This window comes from Artemia franciscana, chromosome 1 (genome assembly GCF_032884065.1).
Source record: "Artemia franciscana chromosome 1, ASM3288406v1, whole genome shotgun sequence".
Taxonomy (NCBI): domain Eukaryota; kingdom Metazoa; phylum Arthropoda; class Branchiopoda; order Anostraca; family Artemiidae; genus Artemia; species Artemia franciscana.
The window spans coordinates 18,854,895-18,881,875 of record NC_088863.1 but is presented as its reverse complement, the minus strand read 5'-3'; the positions used below and the strand labels follow the sequence as shown (position 1 = coordinate 18,881,875).

The following is a 26,981-nucleotide window of genomic DNA, read 5'->3' as shown; positions in this document are numbered from 1 at the left end:
TGATGTATCTTTTAGCATCGAAATTCCGTTTTTTAGAGTCCCGTTTACTATTGAGCCGGATCGCTCCTTACTACTGTTCGCTACCACGAACTGTTTGATTTGCAAACAGGAAAACCGGATATCTATTATGGTATTCAGACTCAATTAGATGCTAACAGGTGGCATTCATCGATGATTCAAAATAAGAAATTGGCTATAATTCCTGACCCTTTCGGAGGGGCAAATTTTTTTTCTTCAAAAACTAGGGGTGTTTTTTTTATATTTAAGGTTTTTGACGAAAAGACCGAAGAAGGCATTTGTCAATTAAATTATCTCAAAAATATTTTCAAAATTGAGGAGGGGGGAGGGGAAACAATATTAGACGGATGATATACATACTGTCCCCTTTTTATCATTTTTCACCAAACGGGGAGCTCCATGGAGAAAGGTGATTTAGGCAACAAAATATGACCTTTTTATTCCCATATATCATTTTTGTCTTCCACGTGTGATTTTAGAAAATTATCAAAATGGACCCAAAACGTGAAAGATCCTAGACAATACAGCTACCCTTTTTTTTATCTTTTTTTGTTATTTATTTACTGTACAAGACTATTGTCGGTTTTTAAATGGCTTACCCGAATCTAAGTTGTGTTACATTGCTGGATAGATTGGGCGGGGGGGGGAAATCAATGTCAGAATTATTTTAGTCTTCACCCCCAACAATGATTGTCATTACCATATGTTGAGATAGCTGAAAATTTGAGCTCGAGTGGACGATGTTAGCCTGTGCCACTAGTCGCTCAAAGTTTGAAAAAATTCAAATTTTTGGCCGCCGACATATAAGGCCATAGCTCCTGAATTAGCCTCAAAAGCGTGATCTGGAACCAGTAGGAGTCAGTGTTGGAGTATATTAAGAATTTTATGGCTTTCTACATACTCCGTACTGGAGTTAACATTTTTTTAAGGAAAATGTATTTTGGAACCCAGTCTTCAAACATTTTGGAACCCTTTGTCCAAAACGGGCATTATTTTTTGTTATTTTGTGTTGCGATCCCCTTTCGAGAACGACGTATTATTTTGGTAACGAAATCTTGAAATGAAAAAGCTGAAAATGAAAGGTGAGTGGTGTGAAGCGACAATACAACAAGTCAAAAGGGAAAAAATTATACGTTACTGATTGACTGTGCATGGCCTACGCAAAAACGTAGAAACAGTGTCTACGAAGAACATAAAGTAGTAGATATTTTATGGGTTATATTATCGAAAAACAATTCAAAATTCAAAAGCTTATTATCTGCTTGATTAGAAAAACGATTTATATTTGATAGTTTTCTAACTGTTTGTTTTTATTCCATTACTGCCATAATTCTATGGTATCCGTTCCTGACATAAAATCCTCTATGCGACCCTTTTTATGCAAGTGAAGACCAGTGTTTTCACACTAGAATATGAAAAATATGTTATGTTCGTAAGAAAATCGTGAATTTTTTTATTATAGCTTATTATAAATACAATAATCTATTTTGTTTTTTTTAGGATAAGACAAGACAAAAACTAGTGACAGAAAAGATGGGAAATATATAATTCTGGTTATATATTTGCACATTTGTGAGGTGGAGTAAACTATTTCGACAATGTGACGTTAGAAAACAATTTTATACTTTACCCCACTTCTAATTCTAATTCTACACTTTTTCTAATTTGCAAATATATAGCTCAATTTTATTTCTAAAGTATTATAATTTTATCATGCTTAGGTGTATCTCATTAGGATTAACCTGATTTCACTTCTTGAGTGTTGTCAGTATAAAAGATAAGTTGCCTACCCTAAATTATCCTATCACCCTAATTTCATTGATTGACTGAGGACATGGTGCTCTCTTAGCTAAGTCCGGCAGTGTCAATGAGAGGAGGGGAAGTGATTGAAGTTTTAGCTAGAACTTGACAAAGGAGTTTCAGTCTTAAACCCTTTTTGGGTAATGATATTTAAACGAATTTAAATACCCCATACCTCAAGGTTTTAAATAACTTGATAAACTCATTACCCTCCCCCCATGTTTTCATGGATTAGCACCCCTGCCTTATGAAGTAGTTAGGAATGTCTTCACAAGTTCGAATTCAAACGATAATTCCCTCAAAAAATCCAGAAGATTTGAATAAATCTCTGTGAAACAGTCCACCCGCTAAAGACACTCTATAATCGAATTATTTTAGAGGGTTTACCATAGCTACAAATAACCGGTTAGACAGGTTTTGTATGAAAACATCTGCGCGTCAGACTGGCCTCTTTCCAACATGAAATCTCGTTTGGTTTCATTATCTTAACCATACATTTTGGATAAAAGTCAGCGAATGAAGAATGATTTTACTTTTTTAAATGTGAGTTTCTGTTTTGTTTGAGTATTGAAATTGGAATAAACGCAGCTTTGCGTCCTAGTGAAAAGACTGGTATTGGGTGTAATGTACAATTAGGGGGCTATTCAGGTACCTAAGAAATAGGCTAACTTACATCTATAGGCTAGACAGAATTGTATCCTGAATCCAGATTTAACCTCCGTTTGCATTGGAAATAAACTTTACCCCATCCCTACTTAATGTGCAAATATATACCGTGAATTGGAATATTGGTAAAATTCTAGTTGATTGACTTCTTGCCATCTTGGAAAGTTGTAACTTTCCAAGATAGCAAGAAGTCAATCAACTAGAATTTTACCCATTTTCAGAACTAAAAGCAGAGAAAAAGCAACTAGTAACTGAAAATTAAGGTAAAATGTTGTTTTGTCAAAATTTCAATAGGTAGCCTATAGACCTGTCATGTAGGTAAATTTCAGGGTCCTCTAGAGGGAGAAGGAGTGGAGGTGGGTACTTTAAAATACCTTCCCGGGATATACTTTAGCCTGTAGATCCATCCCTGAAAGTTTCATTTTCCTAACCTAAACCCTTTCCGATATAGCAAGAAGTCAATTAACTAGAATTTTACCCACTTTTATAACACAAATATTTTTAAAGGTTATCAAAGGTCAGGACCCTCTACAGGGAGAGGGAGGGGAGGTAGGTACTTCAAAGGAACTTCCTGGGACATACTTTAGCCTGTAAACCCATCCCTGATGGTTTCATTTTCCTAACCTAACCCCTTTCCGAGATAGCAAGAAGTCACTAAACTACAATTTTACCAAGACTGGTATTGGGTGTAATGTACAGTTAGTGGGCCATTCAGGTAGCTAAGAAATAGGCTAAACTTATATCTATAGGCTAGTCAGAATTGTATCCTGAATCCAGATTTACCTCCGTTTGCATTGGAAATAAACTTTACCCCATCCCTACCTAATGTGCAAATATATACCATGAATTGGAATATTTTTTAGTTACCTAGCCTACAAAGGTAACTACTTATAAAAGCCTATAAAGGTAGCGTAAAGTTTATTTTTTAGTCACATGAATACAATCGATTTGCGGCTCTCCAGAAGGAATAACTCGGAAGTAAAAGGTGTAGCATTTTTAGATTCTCTTTTTTATGTTTAAATTTCCTTTTGTGACAATCCACTCCCCTGTAAATATTATGGAAGAATTGATATTTAACAAAAATTGTTTAGAATCTTAAATACAGATTTTAGCCTGCAAATAGGGGTTTCGAGAAGGAACAGTATTAGGAAAACAAATCATACTTTACAATATGCCGAAAATCTTTAGTTAAAACCTTTGAAGGTGCTTCTACTATGCTCTGCCCTAAACCAAAGTGTTCGGGGGGGGAGGCTATGGCAGTTGCTCCGAGTGCCGTGGAGGGCATTTCGGCTGGGGAGATGACTATTTTGATCTAATTTTTCACTTTGATTCGGTTTTATTTGTGCTTATTTTTAAACTGGGAAGGACGGAAAGGGGACTCTAATTAATTTTTACTGAGGCACCATCAGCCCTTGGAACGGCTCTGTCCCCTCTTTTCCATAATACGCAAATATTAACGTAAATTATTGCCTGGGTAACTTGCCTTGAGAACTAATTGGAGAGAAAAAATATAAAGGAAACAATTCTTGTTTGAAAACATTGCAGAATAATCATAGTTAGCAAATTTTGCATGCAGACCCGCTATGCTTTACCTCCGCCCCCCTAAAGTGCAAATATATAGCCCAAATTATATATTTTCTGTGCATTTTCCCATGCGTAACTTGTTTTTTCAGTTTTTGATTCAATTTAAATTAACACGGGTTGAAACAAAGATAGGCGCATTGCAAGAATAGCTGGAAAATATATAATTTGGGTTATATATTTACACATTGGATGCGGGGTAAAGTATAGTGGGTCTGCAAGCAAAATTCGTTGGCTACAATTCTTCTGCGTCTTATGAAGCAAGTAATGTTTCAGTAGGATTAATCTAACTTCATTTCTTGGGAGCGGTGGCTATAAGACACGAGTACCATTTAATTTATCTTTAGGATGTTTGTTTATCCGCTGAAAACGGGCCTCGGAAATTGGTCCATGGACCAATATGAACTATTTTTCAAGATTACTAGCGCAATAAGGCCCATGCTATTATTATCATAGGCAGTGCAATAGAACAGCTTAAGGGGCAATGTTTCTATAAATGAACTATTGAGTTAGCTAAGAAGTAAACTTACCTCTTTAGTCAGCACTGCATCCTGAATCCAAATTTAACATTCGTTTGCATCGGAAATAAACTTCACCTCACTCCTATATTTACCAATTCAGGGTATATACTTGCAAATTAGGGGTGGGTGTAAAGTTCATTTCCAATGCAAATGAATATCAAATTTGGATTCATGACATTATTCTGACTGAAGAGGTAAGTTTATTTCTTAGTTACCTGAATAGTCCGTTAATATAGACGTTACCCATTTGAAGAGCAGTGGGGGTAGGCCTTCAACGTGTCGTTTATTAGTTAAGGCTTTTCGTATAAAAGAATTTTTGCAATAACTTTGAAATGTGTTCAGTCAATTCGAAATTGAAATCCCCTTTTGATAGTCGAGTTATTGGATGACAACCAGTCCACCCACGCCTGTCATTACTCCAAACACACCCAGTCAAAATTATGAGATAGCCATTTTGTTCATTTTTGTTGAAAGGTCTGGAAATTATGTCTTGTTAGATGACAATCCCTCCCTCCTATAGCCCTCAGAACAAAAGTTGTAAAAAACTTTGGAGGGGGCTCGCTGGATTGGAAGTAAGGAATTTTAGTACCCGTTTTAAGAGTAAAAGTGATCAGAGGCCAGCTATCCCCTTCTATCCACGTCGTATTTTTCCCAAGTGAATCAGATAGAAATTTCGAAATAACCGTTTGTTCCAAAAACTGACCAAAGATCACATTACAAGGCCTTTGGGGTTGACACAACCTTCCAGAGTCTGGGGGCAAGGTTTATAAGTTATATTCCTGGGGTTATAAGGCTTTTATGGACGGGATTATCGTGTAAACTTAAGAGGAGGCTCATTGGATTGCAAATGTGTAGTTCTAGTTCCCTTTAAAAAGTCATAACTGATGGAGTGCATATAGCTCCCCCTCCTTGAGATTCTATATTCCCAAAACATATCCGATGGAAAGTGTGAGATGGGCTTTTGCTCAGAATAATCCAAAGAGCATATAACAATGTCTTCAGGCTGGACACGACCACCTATAGCCCAGGGGTATGGGTTGTAAATTATCCCCCAGGACATATAATGTTTTTATGGAACGGGTGGTTGTATAAACTTCGGATCGGATGGGACTCATTTAATTGGAAGTTCGAAGCACCCTTGTTAAGAGTCAAAAGTGAATAGAGGGTAACCAGCAATCCCCCACCTCAGACATTCATTCCCAAAACACTCCTTAAAATTTTAGAGAGCTATTTTGGTCAGTATTGTTGAAAGGTCCTGTAATTATGTCTTTGGGGATGTCAACTTCTCCACAGTCCTCTGGACAAGAACTGTTGTCGGTTTCCATGCAGAAAATTGGCCGTGGGGAGGTAAGTTTTTGGGGTGAACTGTTCGGAGGAAATTTTAGCCTGGGGGTTTTGACAGAGTTCCCATACGAAATTATTGTAATTTGTCTGACTTTCTCTTTGCCAACTGAAGTTTTCATGTGAATATGTTCTGAGGGAACGGCCTGAAGGGAATTTTCAGCAGGTTTGGATTTCCCAGAAAATATTTCCACATAAGGGGTGATTTCTGGAGTGATCGAAAATCGATCAGAAACTTTGTCTTTTTCATATGAAAGTATGATGAGGACAATTTTTCCCGGGAATTTTTGGTGGGAGGGATTTATCTTATGTTGAAGTAACTTTCACGGAGAAGTTTCCCGTGAGGGGATTTTTCAATGGAGTGTGAGCCAGACAAAATAAATTGAAGGATTTGTTAATCTAAATCAAAACACACCATGTGCTTGCCGGTTATCAAAAAAGTGAATGAACAATATCTCGTCAATGGCTTCGATTATTTTGTTGAAACTGTTGGGAAATGCAACTTTTATTAAAATTCATGACATGAAGCTCTTAAGGCTTACTACTAATCCTAATGCCACTACTAATAGTAATGCTATAGCTAATACTACTGGTGCTGTCTGAGTGTTAGGCTGTTTGACACTATCAGGAACGCTAATGGCGTTAAGCTGCAACTCTCAGGGCTTCTGCTACTATTACTATTTTACAGATGCACTAATAGGGTATTAAGTAGAAATTTTCGAAAAAGTTTATACTGAAATAAAATTAAATGAAAAGACACTTTGTAAATGTTGGTTTTCAAAATATTGAAGTACATATTTTGGAAATAGCTTTGCTAAGCTGTCCTTAACGCTTGAAAAAGGGAATGAAAAACTTAAAAAAGTAAAGTGAAATGGAAGAAACAACTACCAAGTCAAAGTAGTGAAAAGACCATTCAGAAATTAGATTAGGCGAACACTCCTTTGCTAGTGATTGATACAGTCTGTCTAATGACCAGATTTGGGTTACTTGTTAATTATAGCGACCACATCAATATTTAGACAGTCTGAAGTTAGAAAACAATTTTTATTTCAAAATATTCGAAATAATTGTAGTTTTTTTAAATTTAATTGTAGTTCTTTTTATTGTAGTTTTTTGCATGCAGACCCACTGCACTTTACCCCCCGCCCTAATGTACAAATACATACCCCAAATTATTTAATTTAAAGCATTTTTTCACATATCACTTTTCCGGTTCTTGTTTCGTCACAGTGATTCAATTTACAGGTACACAGGTTTAATCAAGTGAGCCCCATTGGGAAAATAAATGGGAAATTTATAATTTGGGCTATGTATTTGCACATTAAAAGGGGTGGGGGTAGGGGATAAACTGTAGTGGGCCTGGATCTAAAATTCGGTAGCTAGAATTATTCTGCATATTATGAAGTGGAACTGTTTCCTAACTTCAGTTCTTGGGTGTAGTCGCTATAATTAACTTCTTAGCTGCCGTCGCTATAATTAACAAGTACCCAGATTTGTTGTAAAATGATGAGTTTAGGGCCTATATTGTCTTAAAATCCAGTGAAAATATTTTTTTTCCGGCTGAAAGTAAGGAGTGATATTAAAACTTTAAAGGAACATAAATTATTCTGTATCCGAGAAGAAGAGGCTACATCTTCCTCATCCCTCGGTTTTTACCCTGAAGTTTAAGCTGTTTTCCCAATTCCTTGAGATCGGCTCCATCTGCTGAAATTGTAATAAGAAACTGCTAAAAGAGCTGAGAAACTTTAGTGTAACAAAGAAGAAACAGAGGAGTGGGCAGTCCTTATATAGGAATAATTTCTGTTGTTTTAAATTTAATACTGCTCCATACTTTTTACTGAAAAACTATTATCCTTAATATCTAAACTTTAAAAAATCTTGATATGGAATCTCCCATCCCAGTGTAAAATTATCCTGAAAAATTCCCTATGCAACTATGATTTCCATAAAAATTCTCTCCGTGGAATACCTCCCCCCTTCGAGAAAACAAATTTCTAAGAACTGCGGGGCGTCTTGTTATTCCCAAAGACATAGCTATTGGATCTTTCTACTATGCTGACTCAAATGGCTCTCTCAAAATTTTATCAGGTGATTTGGGGGAAAAGGGGGCTTGGGTGGGGGCTAGTTTTCCTCCAATTTCTTTGGTCACGTGAAATGGGCGCTGGAACTTCTGATGTTTGTTGGAACGAGCCCTATCCTGACGTAACATGACCATTGACTTTATACGATCATCCATGGGGAAAATTCAACTCGGATCCGTGATCTTTGTTCTGGCAAGCAATACAAAGTTCCCCATTCTTGTAGTTATGACCTTGAAACTTTTATAAAAGTGGTCTCTGACACGCGGAATCTAATGGTGTAGTCTTCATAAGATTATTCTAACTTTTGGGGGATCCTCTTCCGAAAATAAGGAAATTTTCACAAAATCGTAGCTTTTGATTGGCAGCATAAAAGTTAATAACTTTTATGGCACTTGGTATTAACCAAGTGACATATAGCGATCGTAAATTCTGTAGTTATGTCTGTCCCAAATTCTGTCGGTCTGTCTGTCCCGGTTTTGCCACTGTAGGCACTTCCAGGTAAGCTAGGACGATGAAATTAGGCAGGCGTATCAGGGACCGGACCAGATTATAATAGAAATAGTCGTTTTCCCGATTTGACCATGTGAGGGGGGGGGGGGGAGTGGGGGGGCCGGTTAATTCTGAAAAGATAGTAAAAGGAAGTATTTTAAACTTACGAAGAGTTTCGGACCTTAATGAAACTTGAAGTTTGGAAGTATACCGTGTCTTAGAGCTCTTATTTTAAGTCCCAAATGGATCCGGTGACATTGGAGGAATTGAGGGGGGGGACGTAAAATCTTGGAAAACGCTTAGAGTGGAGGTATCGGGATGAAACTTGGTGGGAAAAGTAAACACAAGTCCTACATACGTGATTGACATAACTGGAACAGATCCGCTCTCTTTGGGGGGGGGGGGTTAATTCTGAAAAATTAAAAAAATTTAGGTATTTTTAACTTACGAAGGAGTGATCGGATTTTAATGAAATTTGATGTTTGGAAGGATGTTGCGTCTCAGAGCTCTTATTTTAAATCTGAAAACATTGAAAATCCGGTGGCATTGGGGGGAGTTGGATGGGGAAACCTTGAGCACAGGTAACATACTCATTTTCAGTCTAGAACCTTGCAGCCTTGGAAAACAAACTTTAAAACTTGCCGAAATCCCAAAGTGGTCAGAAACATCAGTAACAATAACCCCTGGATCTGAAAATTTAGAATTAGAAAGAATATTATCAAGTAGCTTTGCCGTTAAAGTGGTAACACGCGTACAAATATTGATAGTGGGAAATAAACTATATGACATGCAAAGCTGTAGGAAATCTATAGGAGTATTCGAATTCATATCATTAAGGTCAATATTAAAGTCCCCAAGCATGAAGAATGGGTGCGAACCAGTAGGTAGTTTATCCAACTGTTCCTCCAAAATATCAAAAAAGGCCGGTATAGACCCAGATGGTGGTCTATATAGTACAACAACATAAACATCTTTTGGCTTAAGCCTGAGCTGAAGGATAAGTGGCTCAAATAACATCTCGTGAAACAGCACTAGATCACTTCTTACCAAAACCTCGATATCGCTCCGTATATAAGCTCCAATACCTCCATGTTGACGAAATTGACGATTCCTATGATAAAATGTATACCCTGGAATATCCAAGAGAGCACAGTTGTGCTCATTTAGCCATGTTTCTGTGAGACCAATAACCTGAAAAATGGAAAGTTCACATATCTCGCTTATAAAATTAAAAGATGAGTTCAAACCCTGGCAGTTAAGATGGAAAACTCTGAGATCTTCAGAATCACCACCACCATTCACGGACCTCAAACCATCCTTAAATAAGTACTTTGAATTACAAGAAACATATTGACCAGCAATCCCAATATCATAATTCCGGTGGAGCTGCTCCGTAAACATACTACCAAAATCCACAAATGAAGCTTCCAAAATTTTAAGACGGCTGTTGCCCGGGGTGCCACAATCATCATCAACCATATTTATACAGTTTTACAACAAAGTAATTTGGCCTCATCTCCACAACAAAACAAAAAAGAAAAGAAAAAGAACTAAACAAGAACAAAATAGAATATAAGAAACAACAAAAGAATGACACTTTCCATCTTAGAAAAAAACGTTTTTTGGACACGTTTTTTGATTCTAAGTAATGCGAAAAAATTAAAAGGGAAAGAGTTCGGTGTTTATAAGTCTGTTTTTATTAGTGATGATGTCTCACCGCGTGTGCGGGTTTTGCGGAAAGAATTACTTGGGTTACGTAAGCGTTTGGCGGATAAAGGTGTGGAATGCTGGGTACCTCCTACCCTACCACCCAGCATCTCTGTTAAAAAGGACAACCGTGTTATTAAAGGGCCTTGGTACAATGCTAAGAGTTTGTTGGATTCTTAATTTTTTTTTAATTTTTCTTTTTTGCAGTTGTTAGAATTAGTGAGTGTTAATTTGTTATTGAAAAGAATAATTTAAAAAAATAATAACAAAATTTAATAAAAAAAATAAAACTTACTATTTTGTCGCAATAATTATGGTTGTGTGATTGTAGGAATTAGTAGCCGTTGTATTTGGTAACTTGTACATGGATTCGTTACGGGTTAATGAAATACGGCCTGTTTCTTTTTGTGTTTGTTTTTTTCTAAGATGAAAAGTGTCATTCTTTTGTTGTTTCTTATATTCTATTTTGTTCTTGTTTAGTTCTTTTTCTTTTCTTTTTTGTTTTGTTGTGGAGATGAGGCCAAATTACTTTGTTGTAAAACTGTATAAATATGGTTGATGATGATTGTGGCACCCCGGGCAACAGCCGTCTTAAAATTTTGGAAGCTTCATTTGTGGATTTTGGTAGTATGTTTACGGAGCAGCTCCACCGGAATTATGATATTGGGATTGCTGGTCAATATGTTTCTTGTAATTCAAAGTACTTATTTAAGGATGGTTTGAGGTCCGTGAATGGTGGTGGTGATTCTGAAGATCTCAGAGTTTTCCACCTTAACTGCCAGGGTTTGAACTCATCTTTTAATTTTATAAGCGAGATATGTGAACTTTCCATTTTTCAGGTTATTGGTCTCACAGAAACATGGCTAAATGAGCACAACTGTGCTCTCTTGGATATTCCAGGGTATACATTTTATCATAGGAATCGTCAATTTCGTCAACATGGAGGTATTGGAGCTTATATACGGAGCGATATCGAGGTTTTGGTAAGAAGTGATCTAGTGCTGTATCACGAGACGTTATTTGAGCCACTTATTCTTCAGCTTAGGCTTAAGCCAAAAGATGTTTATGTTGTTGTACTATATAGACCACTATCTGGGTCTATACCCGGCCTTTATGGATATTTTGGAGGAACAGTTGAATAAACTACCTACTGGTTCGCACCCATTCTTCATGCTTGGGGACTTTAATATTGACCTTAATGATATGAATTCGAATACTCCTATAGATTTCCTACAGCTTTGCATGTCATATAGTTTATTTCCCACTATCAATATTTGTACGCGTGTTACCACTTTAACGGCAAAGCTACTTGATAATATTCTTTCTAATTCTAAATTTTCAGATCCAGGGGTTATTGTTACTGATGTTTCTGACCACTTTGGGATTTCGGCAAGTTTTAAAGTTTGTTTTCCGAGGCTGCAAGGTTCTAGACTGAAAATGAGTATGTTACCTGTGCTCAACCAGGGTAACTTAGAAAAGTTTAAACAAGAAATTTCTAATGTTGATTGGAATAATAAAGTTGAAAATCTAGATGATATAAATATAAGTTTTCAAAGATTTTATGATACATTGATCTCTATTTTGAGTAAAACTTGTGTAGTGAATCGGACAAGGTCAAGGAAAAAGATGCCGAAAAAGTCGTGGGTGTCACCTAGTCTTCTGCGGTGCATAAATAAGAAAGACCAGTTATATAGGGATTTAATAAGGAATGAAAATGATCCAGTTTGCACAAGAATTTATAAAAATTATAGAAATGCTCTTAATAAACTTTTGAGAAACGCGAAGAAAAAATATTTTGAGTGTAAATTTAAAGATGCTAGTGGTAACCCAGCTAAAACTTGGAAAATTATTAAAAGTGTTATATCTTCAACAGATCCGGTTCTGCCTGACGAAGTTACTACAAGTGATGGGTTAAAATCGAATGAGCCTGCTGTAATCTGTAATGCCCTTTCGGAACATTTTGCAACTGTTGGGGCTCGATTTTCTCGTGCTACAGTAACTTCTGATAATGATCCTCCGCTTGAGACTTTTATGGGTACTTCTGTCGATGTATCAATGTATCTGAGACCTGTCACTCATGATGAAGTTCGTAAAATTATCTTTGAGATGAAAAGTTCTTCGGCTGGGAGTGATTCCATTAACCTTCTTGTTTTAAAAGCCGTGTTTCCAAGCATTTCACATATATTAACGTCCCTTATTAATGCTTGCTTTAAGCAAGGGAAGTTCCCCAATTGTCTTAAAATTGCAAGAATAACTCCTGTGTTTAAGGGTGGTAATAAGAATGATCTGGGGAATTATAGACCAATTTCATTATTACCTGTTGTTTCACGAGTTTTAGAAAAATGTATTAATATTAGAATTTATGAGCATTTGGAGCGTCATAAACTTTTACATACCAATCAATTTGGTTTCAGGAAGGGCAGAACAACAGAAATGGCAATTTCATTTATTACTACTATAATTAATGATGCTCTTGATAAAAAGCTTAGGGTAGCTGGTGTTTTTTTGGACTTAATTAAGGCGTTTGACACTGTTGACCATCGAATATTATTAAAAAAATGTGAATTTTATGGATTAAGGGGTGCTACATTGAGTTTGCTGTGGAGTTATCTTCAAAATAGACAGCAGTATGTCAATTTACAAGGATTTTTGTCTAATAAAAATGTTGTTAATTGGGGGGTTCCCCAAGGATCGGTACTGGGTCCGACTCTGTTTTTAATTTTTATTAATGATCTACCGCATGTTGTGAAAGCTCTGCCCAGAATTGACGACTTTGTTGACAATGGTACGAGTAAGATCCAGCTTACTATGCCCTTATTTGCTGATGATACAACCTTGGTGTGTGTTGCCCCTACAGAAGAACTGCTCATGTCAATGATAAATGCAGCAATGAGCAGGATATGTACATGGCTTAAAATAAACCACCTTGACCTGAATATAGATAAGTCAAATTTTGTTATTTTCTCTCGATCTCCGAATTTTTACCCTTGGTTTACGGAAATAATTTCGGAGCGGGGAATTATTAAACGAACAAGATTCACCAAATACCTCGGAATCAATGTTGATGAAACCCTATCATTTAAAGATCATGTGAAGTCAGTTTCGAAAATATTGTCACGTAACTTAGGTATGATGCGCAAATTAAAACATATTTTCCCCCCAAATGTTCTACGATTGTTATATTTTTCCCTGATTCACCCGTACATTTTGTATTGCTCGTCGATTTGGCTTGGTACTTTCCCTTCGATAGTTCATCCAATCCGTGTGATCCAGAATAATGCTGTCCGAGTTTTTTGTGGTGTTGGGAATCGGGAGTCTTTGAGATCTATGTATAGTGATTTAAATATAATGCCTGCAGCTGGATTACGTGATTTTTATACGTTGATTTTTATATATAGGTATTACAGAGGTAGCCTTCCCGATTGTTTTACAGGAATATTTTGTGAGAGGTCTGATGTTCACCACCACAATACTCGGATACGAGGTAATACTGAGGTTCCTCGATTAGTTTCAAGTAGGTCTTCTTTTTCACTTATTTACAGAGCTTCAAAACTTTGGAATAAACTGAGTATAGATATCAAGGAAATAGGTAGCCTTGACCAGTTTAAGTCTGATTTACGTGTGGAGTTGCTCGGTAGGTATGCTTTTGAAACTGATTAACTAATATAAATTTTACATAGCTTATTCATGTGTAATATTTATGTTTTTTTTTTTTTTGCTGTTGTCTTGGGGTCACGCAAGAGAGTGTATTGTTTATGTTTTTTTGTTTTTTGTTGATCTCGGTATATGGTCTCATTATCCATAACTTCTTATTCTCCATATTGTCTCTTTTTTTTCTTTGAATTTAGCACAGCCTCGCAAGCTTCGCTTATGTTGTGCTATTGATTAAGAAATGTTTTTTTCTAATAAATTTGTTCTACTACTACTACTACATCAATTTTAGTCTTACCCATCAAAAGTTACGAATCTGAGAAAATTTTCCTTATTTTAGAAAATGGGGGGAAACATTCCCTAAAAGTAATACAATCTTAACGAATATCAGAGAACCTTACAGTAGAAGTTTCAAGCTTCTATCTACAAAAACGTGGAATTTTGCATTTTTTGCAAGAAGAAAGATCACGGATGCGTGTTTTTTTTCCCGGGGGTGATCGTATCGACTCAATGGTCCAAGATTGTCACGAATGGGCTCATTCTAACCCAAATCAAAAGTTCTAGTGTCCTTTTTAAGTGACCAAAAACTGGAGGGCACCTAGGTCCCCTCCCACGCTCATTTTTCCCCAAAGTCACAGGATAAAAATTTTGAGATAGCCATTTTATTCACCATAGTAGAAAAACCTAATAACTATGTCTTTGGGGACGACTTACTCCCCCACAGTCCCCGTGGGAGGGGCTGCAAGTTACAAACTTTGACCATTGTTTACATATACTAATGGGTATTGGGAAGTGTACAGACGTTTTCATTTTTTTTTTTTTTGGTTTCAGGGGAGAGAATTTGAAGGGGGTTATGTGGTAGGATCTTTCCATGGAGGAATTTGTCATGAGGGAAGAGAATTTCAATGAAGGACTTTCTAACATTATTTAAAAACAATGAACAAATTAATAGGAAATTTTTTTTTCACCTAAAAGTAAGGAGCAGCATTAAAAATTAAAAAGAACAGAAATTATTACGCATATGAAGGGTTTACATCCTCGTAATACCTCGCTCTTTACGCTTAAGTATTTTTAGTAATTTCAACTATTTGTTCTACGGTCTTTGTGATTCAGGGGTCATTCTTAAGGAATTGGGGCAAAATTTAAGTTTTAGTGTAGAGAGTGAGGTATTGACGAGGGGGTGAATCCCCTCATATATATGTAAAAACATACGAATATAGAAGCTCGTTATGTAAGTTAATTTCTAAGTTACGTATATTTTTTACTACTGAAAACGTTCGTAAAAAATTAAAAATTATAGTTGCCTTTTTCAGTAATAAAAAAATTGGAGGGTAACTAGGCCTCCTCCCCCGCTCCATTTTTCTCAAAATCTTCCGATTAAAAAAAATGAGAAAGCCATTAAGCCAAAAAAAAGTAATATACAAAACAAGCATTAATTCAAAAACGTTCTGAAATTAAATAAAAAAAAAAAAACAATTTTTTTTTAACTGAAAGTAAGGCGCGACAATAAAACTCAAAACGAACAGAAATGACACCTTATTTCAAAGGGGCTTTTCCTCCTCAACGCTCTGGTCTTTACGCTATTTTTTTTTTTTTTTTTACTGTTTTAAAAAGTAGAGTTAAGAGAATGAGTCAAACCTTAGCTTAAAGAGCGGGGCTCTTTAAGCTACTAAGCGACAACTGAGCTCAAGACTCAGTTGTCTGAGAGCAATTTTCCTGGCTGAAGGGGGCTGGAGGGGTCAAAAATCCTTCAAATTCCTTATTGTGTGAGAGCTATCAGAAAACTATATGAAAATAAAAATTTGAGGGGGCACCCCCTACGTACGTGCCAGCCCATATCTTCTACTCACCATTTCGGAGTAGTGTTTCACCTGCTTAAAAAATTACTAATTCGCTGATTGCCGTACCAAAGCAGTGTTATGAGGCAAGCACGGTAATAAAATGTGTCTGGTTACTTCACGTAAATTCTGTGAGTTAGCTAAGAAGTAAACTTACCTCTTTAGTCAGCACTGCATCCTGAATCCAAATTTAACATTCGTTTGCATCGGAAATAAACTTCACCTCACTCCTATATTTACCAATTCAGGGTATATACTTGCAAATTAGGGGTGGGTGTAAAGTTCATTTCCAATGCAAATGAATATCAAATTTGGATTCATGACATTATTCTGACTGAAGAGGTAAGTTTATTTCATAGTTACCTGAATAGTCCGTTAATATAGACGTTACCCATTTGAAGAGCAGTGTGGGTAGGCCTCCAACGTGTCGTTTATTAGTTAAGGCTTTTCGTATAAAAGGATTTTTGCAGAAACTTTGAAATGTGTTCAGTCAATTCGAAATTGAAATCCCCTTTTGATAGTCGAGTTATTGGATGACAACCAGTCCACCCACGCCTGTCATTACTCCAAACACACCCAGTCAAAATTATGAGATAGCCATTTTGTTCAGCTTTGTTGAAAGGTCTGGAAATTATGTCTTGTTAGATGAAAATCCCTCCCTCCTATAGCCCTCAGAACAAAAGTTGTAAAAAACTTTGGAGGGGGCTCGCTGGATTGGAAGTAAGGAATTTTAGTACCCGTTTTAAGAGTAAAAGTGATCAGAGGCCAGCTATCCCCTTCTATCCACGTCGTATTTTTCCCAAGTGAATCAGATAGAAATTTCGAAATAACCGTTTGTTCCAAAAACTGTCCAAAGATGACATTACAAGGCCTTTGGGGTTGACACAACCTTCCAGAGTCTGGGGGCAAGGTTTATAAATTATATTCCTGGGGTTATAAGGCCTTTATGGACGGGATTATCGTGTAAACTTAAGAGGAGGCTAATTGGATCGCAAATGTGTAGTTCTAGTTCCCTTTAAAAAGTCATAACTGATGGAGTGCAAATAGCTCCCCCTCCTTGAGATTCTATATTCCCAAAACATATCCGATGGAAAGTGTGAGATGGGCTTTTGCTCAGAATAATCCAAAGAGCATATAACAATGTCTTCAGGCTGGACACGACCACCTATAGCCCGGGGGTATGGGTTGTAAATTATCCCCCAGGACATATAATGTTTTTATGGAACGGGTGGTTGTATAAACTTCGGATCGGATGGGACTCATTTAATTGGAAGTTCGAAGCGCCCTTGTTATGAGTCAAAAGTGAATAGAGGGTAACCAGCAATCCCCCACCTCAGACATTCATTCCCAAAACACTCCTTAAAATTTTAGAGAGCTATTTTGGTCAGTATTGTTGAAAGGTCCTGTAATTATGTCTTTGGGGATGTCAACTTCTCCACAGTCCTCTGGACAAGAACTGTTGTCGGTTTCCATGCGGAAAATTGGCCGTGGGGAAGTAAGTTTTTGGGGTGAACTGTTCGGAGGAAATTTTAGCCTGGGGGTTTTGACAGAGTTCCCATACGAAATTATTGTAATTTGTCTGACTTTCTCTTTGCCAACTGAAGTTTTCATGTGAATATGTTCTGAGGGAACGGCCTGAAAGGAATTTTCAGCAGGTTTGGATTTCCCAGAAAATATTTCCACATAAGGGGTGATTTCTGGACTGATCGAAAATCGATCAGAAGCTTTGTCTTTTTCATACGAAAGAATGATGAGGACAATTTTCCCGGGAATTTTTGGTGGGAGGGATGTATCTTATGTTGAAGTAACTTTCACGGAGAAGTTTCCCGTGAGGGGATTTTTCAATGGAGTGTGAGCCAGACAAAATAAATTGAAGGATTTGTTAATCTAAATCAAAACACACCATGTGCTTGCCGGTTATCAAAAAAGTGAATGAACAATATCTCGTCAATGGCTTCGATTATTTTGGTGAAACTGTTGGGAAATGCAACTTTTATTAAAATTCATGACATGAAGCTCTTAAGGCTTCATGCCTTATGTCATCTACTAATCCTACTAATCCTAATGCCACTACTAATAGTAATGCTATAGCTAATACTACTGGTGCTGTCTGAGTGTTAGGCTGTTTGACACTATCAGGAACGCTAATGGCGTTAAGCTGCAACTCTCAGGGCTTCTGCTACTATTACTATTTTACAGATGCACTAATAGGGTATTAAGTAGGAATTTTCAAGAAAGTTTATACTGAAATAAAAGTAAATGAAAAGACACTTTGTAAATGTTGGTTTTCAAAATATTGAAGTACATATTTTGCTAAGCTGTCCTTAACGCTTGAAAAGGGGAATGAAAAACTTAAAAAAGTAAAGTGAAATGGAAGAAACAATACCAAGTCAAAGTAGTGAAAAGACCATTCAGAAATTAGATTAGGCGAACACTCCTTTGCTAGTGATTGATACAGTCTGTCTAATGACCAGATTTGGGTTACTTGTTAATTATAGCGACCACATCAATATTTAGACAGTCTGAAGTTAGAAAACAATTTTTACTTCATAATATTCGAAATAATTGTAGTTTTTTTTAAAATTTAATTGTAGTTTTTTTTTATTGTAGTTTTTTGCTTGCAGACCCACTGCACTTTACCCCCCCCCTAATGTACAAATATATACCCCAAATTATTTAATTTAAAGTATTTTTTCACATATCACTTTTCAGGTTCTTGTTTCGTCACAGTGATTCAATTTACAGGTACACAGGTTTAATCAAGAGAGCCCCACTGGGAAAATAAATGGGAAATTTGTAATTTGGGCTATGAATTTGCGCATTATGAGGGGTGGGGGTAGGGGATAAACTGTAGTGGTCCTGGATCTAAAATTCGTTTGCTAGAATTATTCTGCATATTATGAAGTGGAACTGTTTCCTAACTTCAGTTCTTGGGTGTAGTCGCTATAATTAACTTCTTAGCTGCCGTCGCTATAATTAACAAGTACCCAGATTTGTTCTAAAATGATGAGTTTAGGTCCTATATTGTCTTAAAATCCAGTGAAAATATTTTTTTTCGGCTGAAAGTAAGGAGTGATATTAAAACTTTAAAGGAACATAAATTATTCTGTATCCGAGAAGAAGAGGCTACATCTTCCTCATCCCTCGGTTTTTACCCTGAAGTTTAAGCTGTTTTCCCAATTCCTTGAGATCGGCTCCATCTGCTGAAATTGTAATAAGAAACTGCTAAAAGAGCTGAGAAACTTTAGTGTAACAAAGAAGAAACAGAGGAGTGGGCAGTCCTTATATAGGAATAATTTCTGTTGTTTTAAATTTAATAGTGCTCCTTACTCTTACTGAAAAACTATTATCCTTAATATCTAAACTTTAAAAAATCTTAACATGGAATCTCCCATCCCAGTGTAAAATTATCCTGAAAAATTCCCTATGCAACTATGATTTCCATAAAAATTCTCTCCGTGGAATACCTCCCCCCTTCGAGAAAACAAATTTCTAAGAACTGCGGGGCGTCTTGTTATTCCCAAAGACATAGCTATTGGATCTTTCTACTATGCTGACTCAAATGGCTCTCTCAAAATTTTATCAGGTGATTTGGGGGAAAAGGGGGCTTGGGTGGGGGCTAGTTTTCCTCCAATTTCTTTGGTCACGTGAAATGGGCGCTGGAACTTCTGATGTTTGTTGGAACGAGCCCTATCCTGACGTAACATGACCATTGACTTTATACGATCATCCATGGGGAAAATTCAACTCGGATCCGTGATCTTTGTTCTGGCAAGCAATACAAAGATCTTCATTCTTGTAGTTGTGACCTTGAAACTTTTATAAAAGTGGTCTCTGACACGTGGAATCTAATGGTGTAGTCTTCATAAGATTATTCTAACTTTTGGGGGATCCTCTTTTCTGAAAATAAGGAAATTTTCACAAAATCGTAGCTTTTTATTGGCAGCATTAAAGTTAACAATTTTTATGGTACTTGGTATGGACCAAGTGACATATAGCGATCGCAAATTCTGTCGGTCTGTCTGTCCCAAATTCTGTCGGTCTGTCTGTCCCGGTTTTGCTACTTAGGCACTTCCAGGTAAGCTAGGACGGTGAAATTAGGCAGGCCTATCAGGTACCGAACCAGATTATATTAGAAATACTCGTTTTCCCGATTTGACCATCTGATTGTTGGAGTGGGGGGCCGGTTAATTCTGAAAAGAAAGTAAAATGAAGTATTTTAAACTTACAAAGAGTTTCGGATCTTAATGAAATTTGAAGTTTGGAAGGATAGCGTGTCTCAGAGCTCTTATTTAAAATCCCAAATGGATCCGGTGACATTGGGGGAATTGAAGGGGGAACGTAAAATCTTGGAAAACGCTTAGAGTGGAGGTATCGGGATGAAACTTGGCGGGAAAAGTAAACACAAGTCCTAGATACGTGATTGACATAACTGGAACAGATACGCTCTCTTTGGGGGGGGGGAGAGGGTTAATTCTGAAAATTAGAAAAAAATTAGGTATTTTTAACTTACGAAAGAGTGATCGGATCTTAATGAAATTTGATGTTTGGAAGGATGTCGTGTCTCAGAGCTCTTATTTTAAATCCAAAAACATTGAAAATCCGGTGACATTGGGGGGAGTTGGATGGGGGAACCTAAAATCTTGGAAAACGCTTAGAGTGGAGGGATCGGGATGAAATTTGGTGTTAAAAATAATTGTAAGTCCTAGATACGAGATTGACATAACTGGAACGGATCCACTCTCTTCGGGGGAGTTGGGGGGATGAGGTTTAATTCTGAAAAAAAATGAGGTATTTTTAACTTACGAAGGAGTGATCGGATCTAATTGAAATTTGATCTATCGAAGGATATTATGTCTCAGAGCTCTTATTTTAAATCCTGACCGGATCCAGTGAAGAGGCAGTTGCGGGGGGGGGGGACCTAAAATCTTGGAAAATGCTTAGAGAATAGGGATAGGGATGAAACTTTTGGGAAAAATAAGCACAAGTCCTAGATACGGGATTGACATAACAAGAACGGATCTGCTCTCTTTGGGGGAGTTCGGGGTGGGGGTTAATTAAAAAAATTTAGAAAAAACGAGGTATTTTTAACTTACGGAAAAGTGAACGTATCTGAATGAAATTTCATATTTAGAAGGACCCGAAACTCAGATCTCTTATTTTAAATCTTGACCGGATCCTGTGTCATTAGAGGGGGGGGGGGGGATAATTTTGGAAAACGCTTAAAGCGGAGAGATCAGGATGAAACTTGGTAGAAAGAATAAGCACAAGTCCAAGATAGGTGACTGACATAACCGGACCGGATCCGCTCTCTTTGGTGGAGTGGGGGGGGGGGGGGTAATTAGGAAAACGTAGAAAAGATGAGGTATTTGTAACTTAAGAACGGAAGTTCAGATCTTAATGAAATTTGATATCTAGAAGGATCTTGTGCTTTAGAACTCTCATTTTAAATCCCAACCAGATCCGGTGACATTGAAGGGAGTTGGAGGGGGAAACCGGAATTCTTGGAAAACGTGGAAATCGAGGTATCTTACGAATGGGTGATCGAATAATGAAACTTGATATATAGAAGAATCTTATGCCTCAGATGCTCCATTTTCAATTCGAATCGGATCCAAGGACGTAGAGGGTTCGAGGGCGGAAACAGAAATCTTGGAAAACGCTTAGAGTGGAGAGATCGGGATGAAACTTGATCGGAAGAATAAGCATAAGTTATAGATATGAGATTGACATAATTAGTTTGGATCCGTTCTCTTTGGGGGATCTGGGGGTCGTTAATTTGAAAAAATTGGAAAAATTGAGGTATTTTTAACTTAAGAATGGGTGACCGGATCTTAATGAAATTTGATAATTAGAAGGAACTCATGTCTCAGAGCTATTCTTTCAAATCCCGACCAGATCTGTTGACAATGGGGGGGGGAGATGGAGGGGGAAACCGGAAATCTTGGAAAACGCTTATAAATGTCGTAGATACGTAATTGACGTAACCGGACTGGATCCGGTCTCTTAGGATCCGGTCTTTAGTGCTTCTGGACGTGCTAGGACGATAAAAATTGGTAGGTGTTTCAGGGAGCTGCACAAATTGACTTGATAAAGTTGTTTTCCCCGATTCGACCATCTGGGGGGCTGAAGGGAGAAGTAAAATCAGAAATATTGAGGTATTTTTAACTTACCAGTGGGTGATCGGATCTTAATGAATTTTGACATTTAGAAGGACCTCTTGACTCAGAGCTCTTATTTTAAATCCCGACCGGCATTAAGCCTCTGATTTTCCTTTTAAAGCAATCTATTGATTCTTAGAATTTGCTAGAGCTAATACCATATGAGCTCTTGGCTCTTGGCCATTCTTGACCTCGTCACAAGTGCCATATAAGCTCTTAGCTCTTGTTTTTATTTGGATTCAGCATAAAAGGCCAATTCTTTTGATCCATCAATTATAATCAAAATTCCCTTTTTTACAGCTTTGGTTACTTTTGGGCCGAGTCGTTCCCTACTTACAGTTCGTACTATGAACTGTTTGATGAAAAGGAAAGCTAGTTTGTTCTCGTTGCATTAAATTATAATGCAATTTTTTAATGCATTTTTAAATATCAGTTGCCTCCCTAAAAGACTGTTTTAAGCCAGTTATCGTGGAAATCGAAGTTGGTGTATCAAGCAAAACAAATGATTTAGATATTTAAAGGTATGCACTGCCAAAGTAGTCAAAAGCCAAACCTTCAAATGAATTTTGCTAGCCTATACTTACCTCACACATTGATACATTATTAACAAAAGGTTATCTTTGGTTTCAAACAGTTCGTGGTAACGAACTGTAGTAAAGAGCAACCCGGCTCAATAGTAACCGAAAATCTAAAAAAACGGAATTTTGATATCAATAGTTACATAAAAAAAATCACATTTCAATGCTGATTTTAAATGTACAAGTTTCATCAATTTTAGTCTTACCCATCAAAAGTTACGAGTCTGAGAAAATTTTCCTTATTTTAGAAAATAGGGGGAAACATCCCCTAAAAGTAATACAATCTTAACGAAAAGCAGACCATCAGGTTCAGAGTCTCAGAGAACCTTACAGTAGAAGTTTCAAGCTTCTATCTACAAAAACGTGGAATTTTGCATTTTTTGCTAGAAGAAAGATCACGGATGCGTGTTTGTTTTTTTTTTTTTTTTTCCTGGGGGTGATCGTATCGACTCAATGGTCCTAGATTGTCACGAATGAGCTCATTCTAACGGAAATTAAAAGTTCTAGTGTCCTTTTTAAGTGACTAAAAACTGGAGGGCACCTAGGTCCCCTCTCACGCTCATTTGTCCCCAAAGTCACAGGATAAAAATTTTGAGATAGCCTTTTTATTCACCATAGTAGAAAAACCTAATAACTATGTCTTTGGGGACGACTTACTCCCCCACAGTCCCCGTGGGAGGGGCTGCAAGTTACAAACTTTGACCATTGTTTACATATAATAATGGGTATTGGGAAGTGTAGAGACGTTTTCAGTTTTTTTTTGTTTCGGGGGAGAGAATTTGAAGGGGGTTCTGTGGGAGGATCTTTCCATCGAGGAATTTGTCATGAGGGAAGAGAATTTCAATGAAGGACTTTCTAAAATTATTTAAAAACAATGAAAAAATTAATAGGAAATTTTTTTTTCAACTAAAAGTAAGGAGCAACATTAAAGTAAGCAAGCAGCAGCATTAAAACTTAAAACGAACATAAATTATTACTCATATGAAGGGTTTACCTCCTTGTAATACCTCGCTCTTTACGCTTAAGTATTTTTAGTAATTTCAACTATTTGTTTTACGGTCTTTGTGATTCAGGTGTCATTCTTAAGGAATTGGGGCAAAATTTAAGTTTTAGTGTAGAGAGTGAGGTATTGACGAGGGGGTGAACCCCCTTATATATGTGTAAAAACATACGAATATAGAAGCTCGTTATGTAAGTTAATTCCTAAGTTACGTATATTTTTTACTAATGAAAATGTTCGTAAAAAGTTAAAAATTCTAGTTGCCTTTTTCAGTAATCAAAAAATTGGAGGGTAACTAGGCCTCCTCCCCCGCTCCATTTTTCTCAAAATCTTCCGATTAAAAAAAAAGAGAAAGCCATTAAGCCAAAAAAAGTCATGTGCAAATTTTGTTTTATTTATTTATACGCGGAGAGCTAAAATCAAAACATGCATTAATTCAAAAACGTTCAGGAATTAAATAAAAAAAAACAAGTTTTTTTTTAACTGAAAGTAAGGTGCGACAATAAAACTCAAAACGAACAGAAATGACACCTTATATCAAAGGGGCCTTTCCTCCTCAACGCTCTGGTCTTTACGCTAATCTTTTTTTTTACTGTTATGTTTAATGAGTCAAACTTTAGCTTAAAGAGCGGGGCTCTTTAAACTATTAAGTGGAATTTCGGTATTACGGTGAAACTAAATAAATACCTAACCATCTATATTGATTCATTGAGGACATGATGCTCCCTTAACTTGGTCTGGAAGATAATTTCTTAAACCATACTGGCCTGCTATAATATAAAGAAAAAAATAATATAAAGAAATTTTACATAATATTAAGAAATTTTCCTTGAATATACTATTTTGTTCGCGCTGAAGAAGAGGCGGTTGTCCTCTCGGGATATTTTTTTTTTTAGTACTCTCGTTTGGCCCTGAAAAATCCATTTTTGATCGTTTTCTTCCTTTATATAATTTAGTGAGTGATTGAAATTTTCACTTGAATTACTATTACTGAAATTACTAAAATAGCAAGTTCGTAATGATAAATTCCCATGAAAGTCAGGAAGGTTGTCAGGAAGGTTGAAAGTCAGGAGGGTTGGATCTATATAGAATAAATCTCCGTTGGAGAGGAGAGTTTTCACGGGAGAAATTTCTCTTGGGAGTTTTCTACGGAATAAATTCTCCAGAGGGAATTTTCTGCGGGAGCAACTTTCTACTAGAGGGCAGGATATTTGTGGGAAATCTTTCGTGGAGGAAGGGATTTCAGGTATGATATTAAATACAACCTTTTTAAATGAAAGTGCACTAAGAAATTTTTTTTTACCTGGAACCGTCCACAAGTAACATTTCAAGGGAAATTTTCAGCTAAAATGGGGTTGTCTGAGTGCAATTCTCTTGGTGGGAGGGGGCAAGTATTTTACGTGGGAATAACTTTCCATAGAGGGATTGTCCATGGGGAGGAGGAATTTTCCAAGGAGGGGGTTTAGATTTCCTGGCATTATTTAAAAACGGCCAGAAATTAAATGAAAAAGACAAGTTCTTTTAAATTGAAAGTAAGGAGCAACATCAAAGCTTAAAACGAAGTTATGTCCCAATTGTTTAAGAACGACTCCTGAAACACAAGGGCTGTTTAATAAGAGCAATAAGCTTTTTCAAATGTTCAAAAAAAAAACTTTAACATAAAGAGTGAGGTATTTGGGAGAGGGCAGCCTCCCTCCTTTTGAGGAGAGGTCTAAAGTCTAGAGGATGGATTTAAAGAATGTGTCAACAAAATCCAGTGTACTGACAAATGCGTTTACATAAGTTAAATTTCTAAGGTATGTAGGTAAATTTCCGAAGATGTTTCTTTCGCTGCGTCTTTAACGAGTGAACTGTTTCACATAAATCAATTCAAACCTATATATATATATATATATATATATATATATATATATATATATATATATATATATATATATATATATATATATATACATACATATATATATATATATATATATATATATATATATATATATATATATATATATATATATATATATATATATATATATATATATATAAATATATATATATTAAAATTTATAAATATATATGTATATGTATATATATATATATATATATATATATATATATATATATATATATATATATATATATATATATATATATATATATATATATATATATATATATATATATATATATATATATATATATATATATATATATATATATATATATATATATATATATATATATATATATATATATATATATCCTCTCATTGCTATCTATATAAAACACTGAATTATGTAATCTTGCTTACTTTCTTTACTCTACATTTATAAAGCAACTGGATACCCTTTGGTTAATTTTGCCTATTTTTACTTTTGTTTCGATTTTAGTACTTTGATTTTGTTCGATTTCTCAGTTAGATGTTTTTCAAGTTCTGTTTCGAGTTTTTCGTTGCAAAACAATACTAGTGTTCTATAGTCAAACAATAAAAAACTACGTTTTTTTGCGGTGAAGGGGTGGTGGGATTGAATGCCCCTGTCCAGGTACGTACGCTCGAATGTGTGTCAGGGGGGGCAATAATCCTTCAAATCCCTTATTGTGTGATAGGCATCAGAAAATTATATTAAAATGAAAACAAATCTTGGTATTTAGGGGGTGGGGGGCACCCCCTACGTACATGCCAGCCCTTATCTCCTACTCACCATTTCGGAATAGTGTTTCATCTGCTTAAAAAAAATACTGATTCGAGAAGAGAAGCGCAATTTCAAATGTCTATAAAACCTGGCAGTTGGATGTTATTTAGGAGAGAAGAGGAAACTCAAAGACACCCAATTTGATACCAATGGCTATTGAGGAAGTGAGAACAATAGCCATCTCAATAGCCATCTAGGATGGCTATTGAGGGATATTAACAGGAGAATGGGGTTTTTGAAACTTGATTGAAGCCTTGAACTGAACTAAATGTGGTTGACTGGCAATTGCCTATCTCTATTTTATCATATTATGTGCAGTAGTTAGCATCGTTCTTTGCTATTCTCTTTGTAAAGAATTTTTTCTTTTGAATTTATACTAGGGACTAGAGAGAGGCTACCAATTTTGGTGTGACGGTTTTGGTGTTTAATGAATATTTCTTACTCAGAATTTTTTTTACTTAGAAAATTTTTCTTACTTAGAGACTGGGCAAATTTGCAGAAACTATTCTTGAGTTAAATCCTAATATCAGTAAAGGGCAAATTTCCCCTTTATCCTTGAGTTAACTGACGTTATTTGATATCAAGACTTTGCAAGTACTAGTGTAATCGTTTATGTGAATTCGCTCTTTGTCTTTCAGTCAGGAAAATTATATATTTAGTAAAAGATATATCGTTTTGATTATAGAAATTAAAAGGAGAATTTTAAGAAGGGGAATTGAAAGGGGACATAGCCTAAACTAAGTTTGTTACATTAGTAATAAATAAAAAATTTGATTGCGTGTCTACTCATTTACAGATAGTCGATCAGTTAGAGCCGATTAATGTATATTTGCTTATAAATTTCTATTCTGAAATAAAA

General features: G+C 36.1%; 1 protein-coding gene and 1 long non-coding RNA gene across 2 annotated transcripts in view; both read left to right on the top strand.

The window, feature by feature from the left end:
• LOC136026630 (N-terminal kinase-like protein) overlaps window positions 1-26,981 on the top strand; it is a gene marked incomplete in the record, with an annotated part of 193,298 nt that overhangs the window by 17,571 nt on the left and 148,746 nt on the right.
• Window positions 2,321-26,981, top strand: part of LOC136026607 (uncharacterized) — a 33,654-nt gene continuing 8,993 nt past the window's right edge. The window contains exon 1 of the long non-coding RNA XR_010617345.1: window positions 2,321-2,361. This is a non-coding gene — a long non-coding RNA (uncharacterized LOC136026607). The remainder of the gene's footprint in view (window positions 2,362-26,981) is intronic.